We start from the raw sequence: 20025 nt of genomic DNA on the forward strand, positions 1-20025 counted from the left end.
CCAGCTCCTGGGCCTTGTCTCTGGGTTTTATGCCAGTCTGAGCTTCCTTTTTGCTTTCTGGATGGCTCCTTTCTCCACCATTAAAAGGGGAGCTCCCTGCAGGCTGTGGGCAGGCCACCTTCTCTCTACCACTGTTTCTACCCAACACCAGTGGCCTCTTTATCCTCTTTGCTGACCCGGTTGTTGGTCACTGCTCAGTGTTTCAGAGCTGAGTGTGCCCCCTCCCTCTTCCCCAAGTCCATGAAGGGTTTCCCAATACAGGATCCGCAGCTAGAGTGATACCACCAGAAGGGGTCAGAGGTTCCAGAGACAGGTAGGGAGCCTTAGGGACAGGCCGAGAAAGACTTTGAGGAATATACAGAGAGAAATCCAGGGTCTCACCAGGACAGATGCTGCAATGTGCTCCATGGGAAGAGGGTTGGAATGAGAGAGCAGATAGAACTGGGGTCAGGAGGTGGAGTCCCTGACTAGTGTCTCTTCTTTTCTAGAATCCTAGAACCAGAGCTGGGAAAGACCCCAGGGGTCTCCTAATCCCATCCCCTCACTGTGTAGGTGAAGAAACTGAGGCTCAGGAAGGGGAAGTGACTTAAGGCTATGCAGTCGGATCTCCCCACTAACAGTGCCCTCAACAAGATTCTAAATTAATGATGTTTATTTTGGGGGCCCCTCCCAGAAATGGTCCAGGATCCCCTCCTGCTGGCTTCGTCCAACAGGCTGGAAATATGCCTTCACATTGGGCTGCCTAAAGGATTTCCACTCCCTGGGACATTTCACTGCAGAGAAAAGGCAGCAGGGTGGGGGCAACTCTTAACACACATTCGACTGCCTACTCTGCTCTCTGTGAGCCCAGGCTATTATGGTCTCTGTTTAGGGTTCTCAGGGAACACACAGTGAATACACTGGCTATAGGAAATTGATGGTTTCGTGGCCAAATCAGGAATGAGTTTTTCATCTGTGTCTGAGTACTAGTGTGTGATGGTGGTCAAGTCACTCAACTTCTCTGAGCCTCAGTTTTCTCATCTGTAAAGTAGAGATAGTAATTCTTTCCTCCTGAGAGTGGGGCAATGTCTTAGTCCATTTGGGCTGCTATAACAAAATATCACAAACTGGGTGGCTTATGAACAACAGAAATGTATTTCTTACAGATCTGGAGGCTGGGAAGTCCAAGATCAAGGTGCTGGTAGATTCGGTGTCTGGTGAGGGCCCATTTCCTGGTTCATCAATGGCTGTCTTTTCACTCCCATCTTCATATGGTGGAAAGTGCTAGGTAGCTCTCTGGGGTCTCTTTCATAAGGGCACTAATCCCATTTGGGAGGGCTCTGCTCCCATGAGCCAATCACCTCCCAAAGGCTCACCTTCTACCACCACCATCTTGGGGATTAAGTTTCAACATATGAACTTGGTGGGGTGGGGAACACCCAGAATTCAGTCTATGGCAGGCAGTTGTGAGACAAAGTGAGGGTGTTTGGTGATTAAATGTCGCTGTAGAAAAGAGGAGGACCAATATCACAACTCCCCTGTTTCCCACCCTCTCCTTCCCCCCGGACCCTCCCTCTCACTCTGAGTGTCTCTCTGGCTTGGAGTGTGGACGTCCCACGCGCCTCTTGGGAGAGGGTGCTATTCCCCTGGCTGTTTCCAGAGAGACTCTCATCTTCTTGCTTCTCTTCATGCAATTTCCTTCTCTTTAGCCTCTACAGCCTCTTGGTCCTCTACAGCCAGTAGCTTTTGGGGGTTTTGAGCACTCAGCAGAAAGCCTCCCAAACTCAGAGAGGGCCATGGCCATGCCCACCACTGCCCAGCAGGCCAGCCCAGGTGTGAGGGAAGCTTGGTTCTCTTGCCACTTCCAGGAGGGGGGCATGGCAGGACCTCCCAGGCTGAGCCATGGTGGCAGTAGCAGTGAGACAGCCCACTGCACCCCTCTCTGCCCCCCAGCCCAGCTGTCTGCAGCGCTGGGTGTGTGACTCAGCCCTCAGCAGGCTGCGGAGCCTGAGGCTGTCAGACGGCAGATTCTCATCCCGCCTTCTGAGGCGTTGAGGAAATACAAGATGCACCACCCACCCACACCGCGGTGACGTTCGTGGCTCTGCCATATGCCAGTCTTGGGGTGCTCTAGTCTGCACACTCTGGATATGGGTACCATCGTGGCACCTTCCCTACCTTCCAGGTGGAAGGAGGTGGCACCTGCAGGGTGGCCAGAGACAGGAGGTGTGTTTCCCTTGCCCCCGGCTCCAGGATCACGGGCTCACTTGACCTTGACAGAGAAGGCAGCAGGGGCTTCCCTTGCTTGGCAGGGGCTCTTCCAGCGACTGAACATCTGCAGGGCCAACCAAATACAGAGCGCATTTGTGCAGGGCAGGTCATTAAGACGCTGACTTGGCATGGTCCAGCCAGGGGAGTGAGGCAGGGGGATGGAGGGAATGACCTCTCCAGGCACCTCCTCACATGAGGTGTCCAGCTGATCACGCCTGAATCTGTCCTGCTGGGGGGTAGAGAGGCTCCGGGACAGGCAGCAAACCATGCTTCCTAAGGCAGCATGTCTGCCAGCTGAACACCGTCGTGAGGCGGGTGGACAGATTTGTGCTTGGACGCTGATTCAATGAGCACTACCTGCCTGCAGGCAGTCTGTCTGTGGGACGAATCAGGGCCCCGGAGGCCCCCGTGGAAGGGGCACTTGAAGGACCCAGTTTCCAGGGGAAGGATCAAGAAAGCTGATATGGCTCCTGCCCTCTGGTGTCCCACAAATGCCTCCAAGCAGGCACAGTCTGGCTGGGGATCCTGTTGCCAATCATCTGTCTATGCGGCTGTAGCTCCGGGGTTTGTAAAACGAGGGTGTGGGACAGCGTGGCCTTTGGATCCCTTTTGCTGTGACCACTTCACAGTAGTCAGGGGGCCCTACCCATTTCCTTGTGTCCTCCCCACCCCACAAGGCCCTCTCAGCTCCTGGGTGTGCAGGACAATGTGGACAAAACCCTCCCATGTCAGCCCCTACTCTGGAGAGTGTCTGGTGACCCCAGTTCGGGGAGGGAATGTGGGCACGGAGGGCATTCCTCTCTCAGACCCAAGCTCCTGTGCCTCGCTGGAGTTCTCTGCTCTGGAATGGAGGGGAGGGGGTGTGACCAGGGTCTCTGAAGTGTCCCTCACCCTGCATTTGGTTTGTTGCTGGTGCAGAGAATCTGTCCTATCTTGCTCTACTTCAGCCTTGGCATTTTACAGATAAAGTGATGGAAGCCAGAGAGGGGAAGCGACTTGCCTGAGGCCCCAAAGCTGTCACAGAGGGGGAGAAATGGCTCAAAACCCAGGCCTCCTGGGTCTCGGTGTGGTAAGCTCGTGGCTGTCTGGCCTGCCTACTGTGCCTCCCCACCCTGGAAGAGACACGGTCCTGGCAGGAGCTCTCAGGGCAGCTCTGCTTCCCACCCCAACAGGGAAGTGGAGGGTGGCAGAGGCAGCCACAGGTGGTTGCCCCATCTCGACATCCTGCTCTAGCCAGCTGCCTTGGTGCTCCAGCCCTGGCAGCGCTGGCCTGTGCTCCCCTCTCCTTTCACTTGAGGCACCCTAAGCCCCCAGAGCTGACCGTCAGAGAGGCCTACAGGGAAGGGAGTCTGTGGGTCACTCAGGGTGGGTTTGTGGCACAGTATGGGCAGGGTGGAGGCCATGCTGGGCATTGGTGGTCTGAGACATGAGGCATGGGGGCCCAGTGCACTCTGTGGAGGCTGCTCCCCCATTCCCCTTCAGACTCCAGGGCCAAGAGCTTCAGATGCCACAGCTGCTGCCCTGCTGGGTGCCCCTCGCCCGCCACCACTGATTGCAGTGTGTGCCGTTCCATTTTTAACAGCCCTGCCCGGCCCTGGCTGCCTGAACTCATCCAGAGGCGGGCCCTGCTCTTGATTGCGGCGCTAAAAATACTAGTGAGGCTTCTGATGAGAGCATGGGGCTTGGTCTCCCCTTCACCCAGCACCTTGGCATTTACTGCCTTCCTGAAGAGTGGCCTGGGGGGACCCGGGGGGTGGGAGGCAGGGAAGCCTCATGACCTCCATGCCCTTTGCAAGCATCTAGACAAAAAGCAGAATGGCGAGCCTGATATTTGGGGAATTGATGATATCCAGGAACCTTTCTGAATGTTGGAATTCCATGGTGTCTTGAGACTCCAGGTTTGTGGTTTCCTGGATCTATGCTGGGCAGGAAAAGCTGGAAACATAGCCTGGCTTCTGTGTTACTTCCTCTTCCTTGCTTCCCACTTCCAGTCGGTGACCAAGTCCTGTGGGTTCCTGGTCATGCGTGATCTCTTCCCCTACTCATTCCTGTCCAGTCCCACTGCCTCTGCCTGGCTCAGGCCCCTGCCTACATGTCCACTTGGCTGCTAGGTCCCCACCCTCCCCCCGCCATGTCACATGCTGCTGTCAGCACATGTTCTTGAAGCTCAGCTCCCATTAGCCACCCCTCCACTCCAAAACCTAATTCCTTGGCCCAGTGGGTGAGGCCTTCTGTGATCTGACCACAACAGATTGCTCTAGTCTGATTTTTCTTCAAGGCACCTCAATACCAGTCACGCTGGGCTACTCTCTGTTCCTCGTGCAAGTCCCAGGGTCACCCTGCCTGTTTCCCTGAGGTAGTCAGTCTATGGGAGGCTGAGATCAAACCATTCTAGGGAGATTGAAGACTAACGTAATCACAAGTTCATTGTCCCCTTTGCTGAGAAGTGGGCTTTGGAGCAGGACAGTAAAGCCTGTCCTGGTAACCTGGTTGCTGGTTTGGAACCTGGTAAAGCAGCCCGATGGTGTCTTTCTGCCTTAAAATCTATGTGAGTGACCTTGCTGGGCAGGTTGGAAATGAGATGTCCTCCATGAGGCCACCCAGGACCTTGCCAAGGTATTTCAGGTTTTCTGTCTCTGAGCATGCTGGAGCTTCACCCCTGGATCCCTGTCTGAGGGGATGGCACCCAGGATCCACCCCTTATTGGATTAACAACGTGTTCATAGAAAGAGGAGTGGGGCAGAGTCGTACCAGATGGGGCTCCCTGGCCTGGTCTAGGGGCAGTTGCCCATCTGACCCAGGCAAGCTTTTTGGGAAACCCTGCACAATATTAAACTGTCCACTCCCCAGCCATCGCCTCCCCAGCCCTATACCTGCAGCCTTGGACTTTAGAATGCCAGAGCTGCTAAGTCAATCCCCTCCTGTTGACATACGGGAAACTGAGACCCAGAGAGGGGAAGGAGATTCTCCAAGCTAACCCAGGCGCCCCAGGTCCTTGTCAAGTGTTTCACCTTCCCAACACAGCCTGCTGTCTCCTCCATTCCCTCGTCTAGAGGGTCCTTCTCTCCCATTGAAATCGTGCCCATTCTTCAAGGCCTGGCCCATTTTTCTCTCCCGTGGCTACTACAGCTCCCTTTCTGTGTCCTTTAATGAGTGCTCTCCATGTCTCACCACCCCACTGGACTGTGTACCCCGAGGACAGGGACTGAACTGGTTTCAAGTATGTACCCAGTTCAGTGCCTGGTAAACAGAAAGGGCTAAATGAATGTTTGTGTGAATGAATGAATCAATGAATAATCCAAAAGTCCATCCGTTCTACTGAACTTGCATTTGATGACAGGTATGGTTACTGTTGCAGGGATTCACATTGCTTTAGATCACAGGATGCAATCACACGCGGTGACAGCGGCCCACGCTTCCCTCTGCTTGCACTGGCTGTTAGCATTACCGCCCAGCACACTGCAAACACCAGCCTGCAGAGGGCTGCCCTTTCTGTAAACTTGTTGTCTTTCCTGCTCACCTCTCCCCACAGGGATTGAGAGAGTAATTATCTGCTATAGTGTCAGAACTTTGATTTCTCGTTGCTGCTGGGCTTTAGCTACAGGTAGAGTAAGAAGGAACGAAACTGCCCGAAGAAAACATGAGTGCAAGAGTGAAGTACCACGTGTTGTTGCTCTGGATTCCCTCGGCATAAGGACCGTATGCAGAATGTACTACTTCTACCAAAAGGTCCTCCTAGTGGCGTTGCAAAGAGGCCAGGGCCCCCTGCGTCTCTTCCTCCTCCTTCGGGTCTCAGGCAGCGAGTGTCTGACTGCCTAGAGCAGAACCCCTCTCAGCCTTGCTTAAGGGACAGGGGATTTGTCAGAGGATACAGGTGTGCCCGTGGGACCCACGGCCAGAAGAATAGCCAGGTCTCGCGAGAGCCGAGAAGCTCCCAGAACGCGACCGACTACCCTTTCCACCTGTTCCTCCTCCTCTGAGCTTCGCCCGTCCCATCCTTGCTGCTCTCGCCGCTCCATTTTCCTGCCTTGCTCTGCGCGTCAGCTTTCTTTGCTTGCTCATCAACACATGGTCCTAAAATAGCTGCTCCAGCCTCCCTCAGCCTGCCCCGCCGCCTGACCTCAGCTTCGGGCCCAGCCACCACCGACTCCCAGGCTTAGGGCCCTTTGGTGCCAAAAAAAAAAAATCTTAAGAAGGAGTATCTGATTGGCTGTTGGTCAGCCAATAGAGTGTCTCCTGCTGGTCAGGTGTCCACTTTGATCCAATCATATGAGGCCAGCAGGCAGGGGCTGGTGGGCCCTGCCGCGGCCTTCCAGGATTGCAGTGGGTAGGTTTGTCAGAGCAGGTGAGGCAGACTTCTCCTCTACAACCTTGGTTTCTACTCCTGGACCAGGGAGGATCCCGTGAAAGGCAGCGTCTTTGTTTTGTGCTGCTATCACAGAATACCTAAGACTGGGTAATTTATAATGAACAGAAATGTATTTCTCACGGTTCTGGAGGCTGGGAAGCCCAAGACTGAGAGGCCAGCATCTGGCCAGGGCGTTCTTTCTGCATCACCCCATGGCAGAAGGCGAAGGGCACGAGAAGGAGCCCACTCCGGAAACCTTTTTACTAAGGGTTTAACCCACCACTGAGGTTGGAGCCTTCATGCTTTCATGACCTCTTAAAGGCCTCACGTCTTAATACCGTTACAATGGCAATGAAATCTCAACATGAGATTGGGAGGGGACCAACATTTAAATCACGAAAGGTAGTTTCCTTTCCAGACCCATGAGTACTGGCAATGGTGTCCCTGGACATGTGTCTGTGACTCCTGCCAGGCAGACACAGAGCCCCTATTCCCCTCAGCTGCAGGGGCTGGGGGTGTGCAGTACCCCAATCCCTCCTCCACCAGGTGAGAGTGAAGGCAGCCTCCACCAGGCCAGGCAGCTCCCTAGCAGCTCTCTCCTCCCTCCATCTCAGCTACTGTAATACCTGGGGGCCCCAGGTCTCCTGGTCCAGAGTAGCCCAAGTTGCATGATGACGAAAGCAGGAGATGGGACCTCTGGCTGTGTGAAGGGGCCTCCCTGGTGCTTTTGGGTGGTCCTCCAACATGCTGGTCCTGACCTGCAGGTTGTCTCCTGGGTCTGTTCTGAGCACACCCATCTGAGGTTGTTTATTCCCTCTGTGGTGGCTTAAAACATGTCCTCAAATTCTTTGATGCTCCCTTTAAAAGATGTAGCTTCATTCTCTTCCATGGAGTGTGGACTGGACTTAAAGAGTCTCTTCTAACAAATAGAATAAGGCAGAAGTGACGGCATGTGACTTCTAAGACTAGGTCATAAAATGTATTGTGGCTTTCTCCCAACTCTGGAGGAAGCAGCTGCCCTGTCATGAAGACACTCAAGCAACTCCATGGGGAAGCCCATGTGGCGAGGAACTGAGGCCTCCTGCCCACAGCCATGGCAGTGAGCCACCTTGGAATGGATTCTCCAGCCCCAGTCACGCCTTCAGATGCCTGTGGCTCTGGCCAAATTCTTAGCTATAACCACATGAGAAGACTTGAGCCGGAACCATCCTTCTAGCCAATGTTCTCTCACAACCTTATGACTCACAAAAACTGTGAGATAATAAATATTCCTTTGTTTAAGTTAGTAAGTTTGGGGTAATTTATTACACAACAATAGATAACTGATGTACCCCTATATCTGTTTGTCTTGCTCAGATGTTTGGCACTTTGCAGGAAGGATTTTAACTCACTTTCCATTTTCTGCTAGGGGAAAAACAAGTGTCCATGGTCACTCTTGGGTCCACCCACCACTCATCTGTTTTATAAGGACCTCTCACCTGGGAGGCTGGGAGAAGGGCCAAGTGTTACCACCTTCCCCTCCAATGGGCATCATCCTTTTCTCTGGCCCTGTGAAGGAGGGACAATTCTTTGTCCCAACCCCAATGCAAGCTGCAGCCTCAGCCCCATGGAGCATGCATTACCTGGAGGCCTTCAGCTGTGTTCACCCCAAATCCTTTTCTTCAGTTGGAAGAAAGGGCCTCCTCTCTTAAAGTCTCCACAAAGCTTCTGAAGTTCCGTGGACTATGGGGTTGCATGCTGAACCCAGTGGATGTCAGCAGGCAGGGGAGACCTGGCAAGGTGGAAGTCCAGTGGGGGAAAAATTGCAGGATAGGATTTATAAGGTTTTAGTTTTGCTGCTCATTGGGTCCTGTAGAAATTGCACAATTTCTTTTACCTTTCGGGGCCTCTGTTATCTCATCTGTAAAATGGGGCTGGTAGTATTTGTCCTGTGTACTTACAAGATTGCTGTAAGGATATAAATGTAAAAGTATTTCATAAACTATTAAATATTTGACAAATGAGAGGATTAAAAGCAAACTATTACAGAATTTAAGCTTTCTTCATAATATGAGCTACCATTTTTTGAATATTTATTATGTACCAAGGCTTTACACCCACTACCTTACTTAATCCTGACAAGGTGGTGTTATTATATAATTTCCATCTCCCATTAGAATTAAGGACCAAGGCTTGGTAAGGTGGACTGCCTTGCATGAAGTCTGTTATTTCACCTCTGCACACATCACCACCGTCCCCAACCTGGGCCCTGACCTTACTGACTACTCCTTGAAGAATTTGGAGAAATGGTGAGATCCACGAATAGCCCTGGGCGGTGGCCCCTAAGCCCCTCGCTGCCTCATCCATCTGCTCTGCAGTCTTCAAGATCCTGTCTGCTTCCTTGGAGACAGGACCCAGCCAAACATACTTTATCTTGGGTAGATACTAGGGGGATAAAATGAATTCAGAACCTCTCAGGAACAATAAACCAAGCCCCGCGTGAAGAAGAAGTGGTTATTTAACTACAGGAGGAGCTCTGGTCAGTGAGAAGTTAGAAGCACGATTTGCTACAGATAAATTCTAAGTGCTGGTCCCTCAAGGGAGGCCTGTATCCATTAACACTTGTGGCTTTGCAAGGCCTTTGGGCCATTTCCCCATTAGGCTAAGAACCTGCCTTTGCCCTTCAGGTTTCTTGTTTAGGGACAGGGGAATTGCTTCATTGAGTCAGGCCACACAGGGAGCAGTCCGGAGCCCTAGCCAGCCTCTTGTAGAAGGAGCAAGTCCCACCCTAAATGGGCCCACCCTAGTTGCAATCTGCTCTGTGCACCCCCACCCACATGTAGACATCCTTCTACACTACAAAAAGGGATTTTTGAAAATTTGCCCCAGGCATGCTTTATTCCCATCCAAGGTGCTCTTGCCTCTGGGCCTCATCCTAGTGCTTTGGCATGGGGTCAGGGAGTCCAGGTCCCCTGACCTGGGTCATCCTGCCCCTTGCATTTTGCACTGTCCTTCTGGGCAGATGCCACCCTCTCTCTGGGCAGTTCTTTTCTCTTGGCCTCTGAGCTGCACACAGCCTCTGGGATGGGGGCAGGGAGGGACAGCCCCTGTTGGGGAGCTTGGGAACAAGAGGACCTTTTTTACAGTGACAGAGGCAGAGATGGGGGCGGGGAGAAGGTCAGCAACACGCTTTCTCACTGAGCCTGAGAAATCTCTCTGGGTATTGCTCATGGACCCAAGCAAGTGCTTTTCCCTGGCTCTGGGAGTACCTAATTGCCACCTCCTGCTCACTGGGGGCTGGAACACTTGTCCCCCACACAAAAGAAAGGTCAGCAAGCTGCCGAATTGCATTTTCCTACTCCCTTGCCACCTGTCTCTGAAGATGAGTCATTCTCTTTCCTTGCCTGCCTTCTCTGCTTCCCTCCCTCTCCTCAGTCATTGCATCTGGGTGCAATCGCTGTCCAGCCTGGTTGCCTCCTCCTCTTGGCAAGTCATGGCCTCCCAGATTCCTCAGCAGGGCCTGGGAGCCCCACCCTAGACCTGTGGGCTTCATTTTATTTCCTAAAATATCTATCTAGCAGCTACTCTGTGTCCAGTACTGTGCTAGGTACTCAGCAGGTGAGGGTCATGATTCCTGCACTCATAGGGCCTACAGTTGAGCGCAAGAGAGGATGGTTACACAGGGAGTCCTACAAGCCACTGTGTGATTAACACTCTGATGTGTGTTACAAGGGGAAAAGTACAGGGAGTTTTGAGAAGGCATGAAGGTACCACATATAGGCAGGGTGGGGGATGGTTAGCAAGCCCCCTGAGGAATGAATATTAAGATGAGACCCAAAGAACAGAAGAGTGGGGAAAGCATTCCAGGGAGAGGAACCGGCACATGCAAAGGTCCTGTGGTCAAAAGAAGCTTGGCCCTTGACAGGAAGAGCAAGAGAGTGTGGCTGACATGCAGGAAGCAAGGGGAAAGGGAGGGAAGATGAGGCCGAAGGGAGAGGAAGTTCCGGAGCATACAGGGCCTTGAAGATCAGGCCGAGGAGCTCTAGATTCATCCCAAGGGCCAGTCTGGCAGCTCCATTTCTGATAACGCCACACAGCACTTACCGTATCTAGTGATTCTACTCCAAAGTACTTACCCAAAAGAAATAAAAGTATATGTAAAAAAGACTTGCACACGTGTTCATAGCAGCTTTATTCATAACAGCCCAATCTGGAAACAACCCAAACACCCATTAACTGGAGGATGGACGAACTGGTGTAGCCACAGAGCAGTGAAAAGGAGCGGACTCCGGCACACGCGTGTGTGAGACACGCAGCACATGGATTCACTCCCAAAATGACATGCCGAGTGAAAGAAGACGGACACAAAGAGTTGCCACTGCGCGATTCCATTTATATGAAATTCTAGAAAAGGCAAAACTAATTTACGGTGATAGACAGATCAGTGATTTCCTGGAGTGGGAGGCGAGAGGGAGGGGAGGGAACTTCCCGAGGTGATGGGAATGTGATGGGGTGGTGGTTACACAGGTGGATACATTCGTCACATTCATCGTTTATACACTTAAATGGGTGCATTTTATTTTATGTAAATTATACGTCGACAAAGTTGATTTTTGAAAAAAGCACTTCTTCTGCTCTGAAATGAGTAGTTTCTATTACCACAATAAAGAGACATACCATTCATTTGCACAAACAAAATACGACAAAAATGGGAATGGGTTATGATTAGATTTATGGTTTTCTTTTTTTTTTAAAGAAACCCCCTGGCCTCTGCACGGAGACGAAATTGGGAAGGGGCACGTGCGAACGCGGGAAATTATTGTGCGAGTCCAGGCGAGCCAGGGTGTCGGCGTGGACTGCGGTGACGGTGCGGCGGAGAGAAGGAGACGGGGACAGCCGAGACCCCACAGCTGGGGCACGGAGCTCCTCCCCTCTGGTCTTGGCCCAGGGCTGGAGACTGTGGTCCCGAGTGAGAGCAGGGGGTGCAAGGGAAGGACCCGCGTGCTCCGACGTGCACGTCTGTGGGCGCACGTGCCCCTGTGGCCCCTGCCCTTGCTCACGTCCAGCCGGGCCCCTCACAGGAGCCCAGGCCGCACTGTCCCTCCGGCTGCCACACTTGCTCGCTCCCAGGCCCATGCACGCCTCGAGCTGCCTAACTCGTAGCTTTTGCAGCCTGGAGGACTCAGGTTCGAATCTCCTTCCCCATCAGCCTGAGCCTCACTTTCCTTGTCTGTAAAATGGCAAGGACAGCAGTGCGCCTGCCTCCCACGGTGGCTGTGGAGACTGGCTGAGATGAAGGACAGAAGCTGTTTTGTACTGTTCCTGCATGTCCCAAATGGCTGGCATTTCACAATCATTCCTCCTTTCATTCACGCTCCAAAATCGGCAGTAGGTGTGCAGGAAAGAGTAATTCATTTCTCTGTGGAATCACTCACTCACTAAGGACACCCCCTTCCTGTCTTGGGGTCCCTGCATCTACTTCAGCCCCGTCTCCCCTTCTGGCTGGACCCTTCTGGCTCTGCCCGGCAGCCCAAACTCGCTGCGCTCCAGTGGGCATCGGCAGCCTCCATCCAGCCCCGAGCGGGCGGGCAGGGCTGGGGGCACAGGGCATAGCCCTGCCCCTCGAGGGCCTGGCTCCCTCGTCAGCCCATGGTGCAGCCTCGCACCTGGTCCCCAGGAGCCAGGCCCGCTCCCAGCCCTCCTGGGAGGCTGAGGTAATTGGCTCAATTAATCAGCTCAATTAGCACCTTCCGGGTGAGCAGATCAGCTCGAAGCCTACCAGCCTCCATCAAGAGAGCTCAGCCTGCCCCAGCTGCTGTGTGCCAGGCCCAGGGCTCCGCACGATGGTAGGAGCAGAGGGCGCGAAGAGAGGGGCTCTCTGCCCCTCCCGGCCCATGCTGGCTACTGCAATAGGGTCATGCTGCCAACAAGACAGCACCTCAGGCCCCCTTCCTTGGAGAGCACTCCCCCACCGCCTCCCATGCACCGTCCCCACCTCTCCTCTGCCAGCCCCTGCCCCCTCCTCTGTCCTGCTGTGGTCCAGGCCACCTCTTCCCAGTGGCCTCCCAATGCCCAAGCTCTGCTTCCCTCTGCTCCGGTCAGTTCTGCATCCAGAGGTCAGCTGTAGCAGGAAAGGTGGCTGGCTCTGCCCTGTTTACTGTTACCTGCCAGATGGATTTGCAGAATGGTTCTTGCAGCCTTTATTTTACTTGGGTCCACCAACAATCCTGTAGCAGGGGCCCCCAACCTATGGTGAGCTGTATAATTATGTCACTATCTATTATAATGTAATAATAATAGAAATTAAATGCACAATAAATGTAATGCGCTTGAATCATCTTGAAAGCATCTCCCCCCCACCCCAGTCCATGGAAAAATTGTCTTCCATGAAATCGCGCCTGGTGCCAAAAAGGTTGGGGACCGCTACTTTAAGGAAGGTGTTGTTTCTCTCTTTGTTAAGTGAGGTTCTGGGAGGTGAGAGGACCTATCTAAGATCACACAAACACTCGTGTCTTGACAGGAGATGCGGTGGGTCAGGGCCGTGCCCTCTGTGTCTGGGGGTGGGGGCTTTGTGACCCTCTTCCTCAGAGAACCCCAACACCTCACACGGATCTTGCCAGGGCCCCGCTCTCCTCCTGCCCCTTACACTCAGCATTGCCAGCCATGTGTCTGCCATGGCCTGGGCCCTCCTGTGCCTGGCTTCACCCGCCCCAGTCCCCCCAACCCCGCTGCCCAAGAGGCAGGAGCCAGAGGGCTTGGAATTCCGGCATCAGAACAAGAAGCCCCCCAGCTCTGTGGGGGTACAGGGAGGGCTACTTCTCTCTAGCACCGCCCCACTGAGCAACCGTGTGGTGGCAGGAGAAGTGAGGAGGCCCTGAGACCACAGTGGGGAGCTTGCCTCTGGGCCTGCTGGGGTGCCTGGGAGCCCATGTGGAGAGTGAGGCCTCCTCCAATGAGGCCCCCAGAAGGGGGAGTCTCAATGACCACAGGCGCAGTGGCAGTGGCAGAGGGGGCCTGTGTGTCTAATGAGTCCTTGGAGAGGCCTTGAGGGGGGAAAGGGGGGAGGGTGGGGGGCTAAGAGGAGGGGACAAAGTTGGGACAACACTCCAGCTTTCATTCTTATTCCAAACTCCATTTCTTAGCACGCTGGGCAATGTAACAGGGTTTTCAGTAAGATCATTGTAGTGGGTTTGACCTCATGGCCCCCAAAAGATACGTTCAAAGGATATTCCCTAATCAACAGAATCTGTGAATGTGGCCTGACTTGCAAAAGGATCTTTGAGGATGTGATTAAGGGTCCCTGGATGGAATCGTCCTAGGTTATCGGGGAGGACGTAAATCCAATGACAAGTGTCGTTGTAGGAGACACGCAGAGGAGAGACACGGAGAAGGCCGTATGAAGGGAGAGGCAGAGATTGGAGTTAAGTAGCCACATGCCGAGGAACGCCCGGTGCCACCAGAAACAGGACGAGGTTCTCCCCTAGAGCCTTCGGGGGGAGTGGGGGCCGCTGACACCCTGATTTTGGATTTCTGGCCTTAAGAACCGTGAGAATAAATTTCTGTTGTTGTAAGCCACCCAGTGAGTGCTAATTTGTTATGGCTACTAAATGAATATAATCATCTTTGTTTAAAAAGAATGAAAGTTCCAATTCTAAAAAAAAGTTGAAAAGGCACCTATTTGGTCTAAGCTGAGAGCTAGAGGGGAGACCCGGGCACCACAGGCGGGCAGTGGCAGAGGCAGGACCAGTGCCCGCCTCACGCCAGGCTCCGGAAGGTGTCTGGGGTGGGCTGCAGGCACCCCCGGTTCTGACGCCCTCAGCGGCCCCCCCTCGGGTGGGCTGGGGCACTCTGTTCATTTCCGTCTAGGGGCGGGGACTGAGTTATCATTTTCTAAATGTGCCCTGCAGAGGTTGGGAGGCCTGCTTGGGGTTCCTGACCCAACTTTTGCTGTAGCAGGACCCTGCCCATGACACCGGTGCATCTTGAGGTGGTCTCCAGTGCTCCTCGGGGGTCCCAATCCTTTCTAGGGCAGTTGGAGATGAGCTAGGGCTGTGGGAAGGGAAACCCAGAGCCTTCCTGGGGGTAGTGACATGTGCCTGGCCTCTCCGACCCTGCTTTGGTCTGAAGGTTTGTGTTTCCCCATTCATATGTTGAAATCCTAACCCCCCAGGTGCTGGCATTAGGAGGGCGGTCCTTTGGCAGGTGATTAGGTCATGAGGGTGGAGCGCATGAAGGGAATCAGTGGTCTTATGAAAGCAACTCCAAAGGGATCCCTCCTCTTATCCGCCATGTGAGGATGTAGCAGAGAGACAGATGTCTGTGAACCAGGAAGTGGGCCCTCACCAGACACCAAAGCTGCTGGCACCTTGATCTGGACTTTTCAGACTCTAGGACCATGAGAAGTAAATTTCCATGGATTATAAGCTACCTAGCTTATGGTATTTTTATTACAGCAGCCCAAACGGACGAAGACAGACCCTTCCCGTTTCTGGGTGACTTCTCAGGGCCCCTGCCTCAGAGTTTGTGTTCTCGGAGTCCCTCATGCCCCCTCCTGGTGTAAGTACCAAGAGGAGACGGCCCTCAGGCTCCCTGCCTCCTTCGCCCTGGTGGTGGCTTCTGCGTGGGGTCGGCCAGGGAGCCTGGCTGCTCTGTGCTGGGGGGGTTCTGGGGGTGGAGGGGAAGGAGGAGGTACCCACCCCCTACCACGCCTCTTGGGTAGGGACGCCCATGTCCCCTTGCTGTATGTCTTGACTCACTCTGTCTCTCCTAGAGGAACCTCTCGCAAGCGGGGCTCTTCTGGATTGGCAGCAACCAGGGTTTCAGGGAAGCGAGAGCGGAGGTGGCCATGTGCCCTTGGGTGGGGTCAGGATGACACTAGCTCTGGGTAGTGGACAGAGCACTGGACCAGGAGCCAGTGGGCACCACTGGGTGACCTCAGACAAGACATTGTTCCCCTCTGGACCTCAGTTTCCTCCTCTGTCAAATGGGTAGGGGAGCACAGGACTAGGTGGTTTCTGAGGCCCCTCTCAGCCTCACATTCTATGGCTTAGACCAGGAAACATGGGTCCCCGCCTCTTCAGCCCAGAGCTGGGAGGCTTTTCTACCCCTCAGGCTGGGCCTTGATAGAGGAATCTGGGCAGAGGCACGAGACCTCGTGCTCAAGGGAGTTTGCTTGGGGTGGAAGACGCGTCTGTCCTCTCCTAGGGGCTGTCATCCCTGCAGCCCTGAGTCTCCGTGTTGGGCTGCTTGGTTGACAACACATGTTGCTCTCTCCCCCCAGAGAGTCACAGCGGAAATGAGAATAGTAATAACCATGTATGGAGAGTCTGGGACATGCCAGCTTCCTTACATGAACTGTCTCTAATTCTTACAATAGTGCAACAGGGAGATCATTGCATCTCCACTTCACAGATAAGGAAACTGAGGCTCAGAGATGTTCAGTGTCTTTCTTGAGGTCACACAGTCAGCAAGTGCTGGAGAGATCATGCTCCTCACGTCGCAGTACACAGCAAGACTGGGTGGGGATGGGAGGAGGTGGCAGTGGCCTGGGGGCTAGAATGCCCCCGGCCCTGGGAAGAAGCTGCACCAGGTGCTCCCTGCGACCTCACTGGCGGGCTGGAGAGGGACACAGAGAGGAGGAGCCAGGGCCTCCACCTGGGGTGAGGTGGGAGCAGGGCCAGGAGGCACAGAGGCAGCCCTGGGGGCCCTCCGCCACATTCACATCTGAAGAGCCATGATTGGCCACAATTGCCACTGCCTGGTGAGACCTTCTGTCCCCTCTGAGCATGGTGCAGACCCTGATTCTGATCACCCTCTCTCTGGTTTTGGTTTTCCCATCCCGGAGGCCCAGATAACCTCTCAGCCTCCTTCCCTGTCTGTCTTACTTTCATCCTAAACTTGGATGTGGGCTGTGCCTTAGCCCCTAGCTCGGTGCCAGAAATAGCCGGGGAGATGAGCCTGGCTGCCCGGATGTACTGGCCTTGGTCCTTAACTCTTCCCCTCCTTGGCCACATCTCCTGTATCCACATCTCTGGGCTCTGGAGTGCTGAGACCTGTGACCCCTGGGTCAGGAGTGGGGAGTGGGGAGTGGGGAGTGGGGTGGTCTCAGGAAAGGAGCAGGCAGCTCCGGCAGTGAGAGCCAACCATCGGGGGTGATGACATGGCCCCCTGGGGCGCCCACAGGAACGGTCTAGATGTGTCCTTTCTCTCTCAGACGTATTCTCCACCCTCAAACTACTGACCCTTCTCAAACTTCAGAGATCTGCCGGAGTATCAGGACAGCAGGGCGGGGAGGACTGCTTGGTTTCTTTTTCTTTTTGGGGGAGGCTGGTTTGGGTGAGTTGTTTGTCATCTCCCCATGTCCCCAGGGCTCCAGTGCCCTGTGCCTGTGGGATACTTACGGCTCCTCCAGTTGCCAGGGTGGCCAGGCTGAGCTCAGGTGACACTGGGAGGGGGCCGCTTGAAGGCTCATTTCCCCACTGACTGACACATAGGAGCGATACCATCTCTCTCATCCCTCCTCTGGGGAACCCGCTTGCAGAGGAGTTCAGCCCGAGCCATCTCTGCCGTCAAACGCACCTCTCTGTCCCGTGGAGATAAACTCATCACTCTCGCAGGCAGGCAGGGAGGCCCGGGAGGGCTGTCGAGGCAGGCGTGCTGAGGGACACCGCCACACACGCACGTGCCCGCTTGCTGGCCTCCTCCGGGTGCCTGGCGGTTGGCAGGGTGGTGGTCTTGCCAGGAGCGCTTCCCTCCTCTCCTCTGTCCTTCACAAAGGGCCTGGCAGGATGGCCAGTGAGGAAGCTCCCACCTCCACTGGAGGAGTGGGTGGGTGGGGGAGGTAGGAAGACTGGGGGGAGCTGTCACCCCAGAAAGGGAGACAGAGGCAGAGACCAGCTTAACCTGAGTGGGTACAAAGAGCAGGCCCCTCTGGTCCTCTCTGGGGCCCTAGCTGAGGATCCTGAGCTGTCCCCGGGGGAGCTGGACTGAGAGGTGACCTTTAAGAGCTCTACTTGTCTCCACTACGAAATGAGCTTATAATGTGGGACAGCAACTTTTAGCTTTTTTGGGGGTCATGGATCCCTTGAAATCCGATCGGTGCAACAGACCCTTCTCCTTGTCCAGAGGCTCGCGTGTGTGTGTGGACATGACGTGTGTGCTCACAGACATGCCTCCTATTCGTGGGTACGTACAGACCCCTGCAGGCTCGCTGTGGTGTCCGGATTAAGAGGTCCTAGACTCAGTGGCTTCTAGCCCTGTTGCGCACGTGTGTGCCCCATGCGTGCGCCAGGGCTGCCTGGGAGCCTGAGAGGGCCTGGGCGGGCTCAGAGTCTCTGGCTGGGGCCGGAGCATCGGGCCGGTCTCTTTGCTGAGTGTGTCCTTGTGACCACAGGCTGGGGTTGAGGTGACTACGGGACACTGACGTTTGCCACCTGGGCTGCCTTTCTTTCCACACCCCCTCCAGCCTCCTCCTGCCTCCTGCTCACTCCTGGTGGCCCCACTAAATGTCCATGGGCCACAAGGTGTGTGTTTGGGGGGTGGGGCCATCGGGGGCCTGCTGGAGCTGTGCCCACTGCGCTGTGCATGAGGCGGGCTGCCTGCAGGGGCTAGCGCGAGCTAGCGTGGGGACTGCCACCATCCCGAGTGTGTCCCAGGTCCCGGCAAGAAAGAGCTTGCCTGGGTTTCTCTAATCTTTCCGTGAATTAGAAGACAATATTGCCTGCGCAGACTGGACATTTTGAAAGAGAAAAACTCCTGGCTTTCTGAGCTGGAATCTGCCGTCGCCTGCATCATCTCCTGAATCCTCCATGAAGGGACAGTAACGGAAATAACTGTTAGTGAACGCCTGCCGCGTACCATGACCACGTTTAATTCTCGCGGCAACACTACCAGGGAGGCAGAGCGGGAGCCCAAACACAGAGAGAGAGAGAGGGACTTGCCTAAAATGTCATTCAGCCAAAAGAACCGGACACAGGTCTGAGGACACCACCTGTGGCCTTAGTCATGCACTGTCCCAGGAGCTTGTGTGGGACACCAGGGGATGACGGAGGCCACACTGCGTCACCCCACAAGCTAGCGCCCTCACAGGGATGCTGATGGGATAGCAGAATGATGGCATCAGACTGAAGCCGGAACCGAGGGTGGGAGGCAGAGCGCTCTCCTTTTGTGTGTGTATGTGTGTGTGTGTGTGTGTGCGCGCGCATGTGTGCGTGTGCACACATGTTTACTCCTATGTCCGCATGTGTGTGTCTTGTGTGTGCAAAATTCACTTGAAGACTAAAGAAAAGTGTGCCCATAGATTCTGCAACCATATGTGGTGCTGCAGCTGTGCCCCTGAAGAGGAGGGAGAGAGGACAGCCTGGGGGGTCCCTGGAGAGGCTTCTGGAAGGGGCGGTGCTTACGCAGCAGGGCGGCCAGGAGCCAGCCAGGATCGCCACTCTGGGGCTGCCGCAAAGAGCATGTCTTTGTGCGCGTTACAGAAAGCACGTCCCGCATCGCCCAGCTCTGGCCCCGCTGGCTTCCGTTTCCAGCCTGAGTTCCTTGTTTTGCTCGTCTGGATCCTCCTCTTCCTCCACCCTGTGCGCGTGCACGTGCAGGAAGGGGCTGGCGTGAGGACAGACATGCGTGTGGGAACCTCTGGTTTGCCGGGGGGTCGGGGTGGGGTTTCCTCCCTTGGGGTGCTCAGGGTATGTGGGGGAGCAGCGGTTGGGTCCTGTCCAGACCCTCCCAGCCCTCTGACAGCCAGAGTCTGCATGTCCCTCACGGGAGCAGGGTGGGCCAATGCATTGAGCTCCGGATGTGCAGGTCACTGTCCCAGCATCTGCCTCACCCGCCATGGGCACCTGTGACCAGGTTCCTGCTGTGAAGTGTGTGTGTGTGTGTGTGTGTGTGTGTGTGTGTGTGTAAGGGGGAGGAGGACACAGAAAGGATTTGAGATCACCTTGGTGCATGGCGGCAGGGAGTGGCTGAGGCGGATGCTGGACAGTGCCCCTCTGTCCTTGTCATCCCTCTCTGGTGGACTAAGTGAGGAGTGGTCTGGGCTGTGTCAGGGAGCCCCTTTGCTGCACCTTCAGATCCAGGCTGGCCCCGAGAAGGTAACTCGTGCATCCCCAGCCACCAAGGACAGCCCTTAACCAGCCCCTAATGTCCCGCGCCCCCTGCCCCCCAACTGCTATTCCATGACCCCTCCGGGATGTGTACAGCAAACTGAGGGGACAGGAGGCCTACAGTGGAGCTGACCTAAGTCCCACATGCCACAGCCAGGGAAGGCCTTTCCCCTGGAAGGCTCCAGGGCCCCAGAGGCAGGAGCAAGAGTGTGGGTCTCCTGCGGGTCCTGCCCCTGGGGCTGCGCTGAGGCTGGGATGGCTTCCCGGCTCAGTGGGTGGCTGGGAGTTGCTCAGCCTCAGATCCTTGAGCAAATGGCTGCTGCTCAGCAGGGGGCGGAGGGG

The sequence above is a fragment of the Propithecus coquereli genome, unplaced genomic scaffold (assembly GCF_000956105.1).
Source record: "Propithecus coquereli isolate 6110/MARCELLA unplaced genomic scaffold, Pcoq_1.0 Scaffold222, whole genome shotgun sequence".
Classification (NCBI taxonomy): domain Eukaryota; kingdom Metazoa; phylum Chordata; class Mammalia; order Primates; family Indriidae; genus Propithecus; species Propithecus coquereli.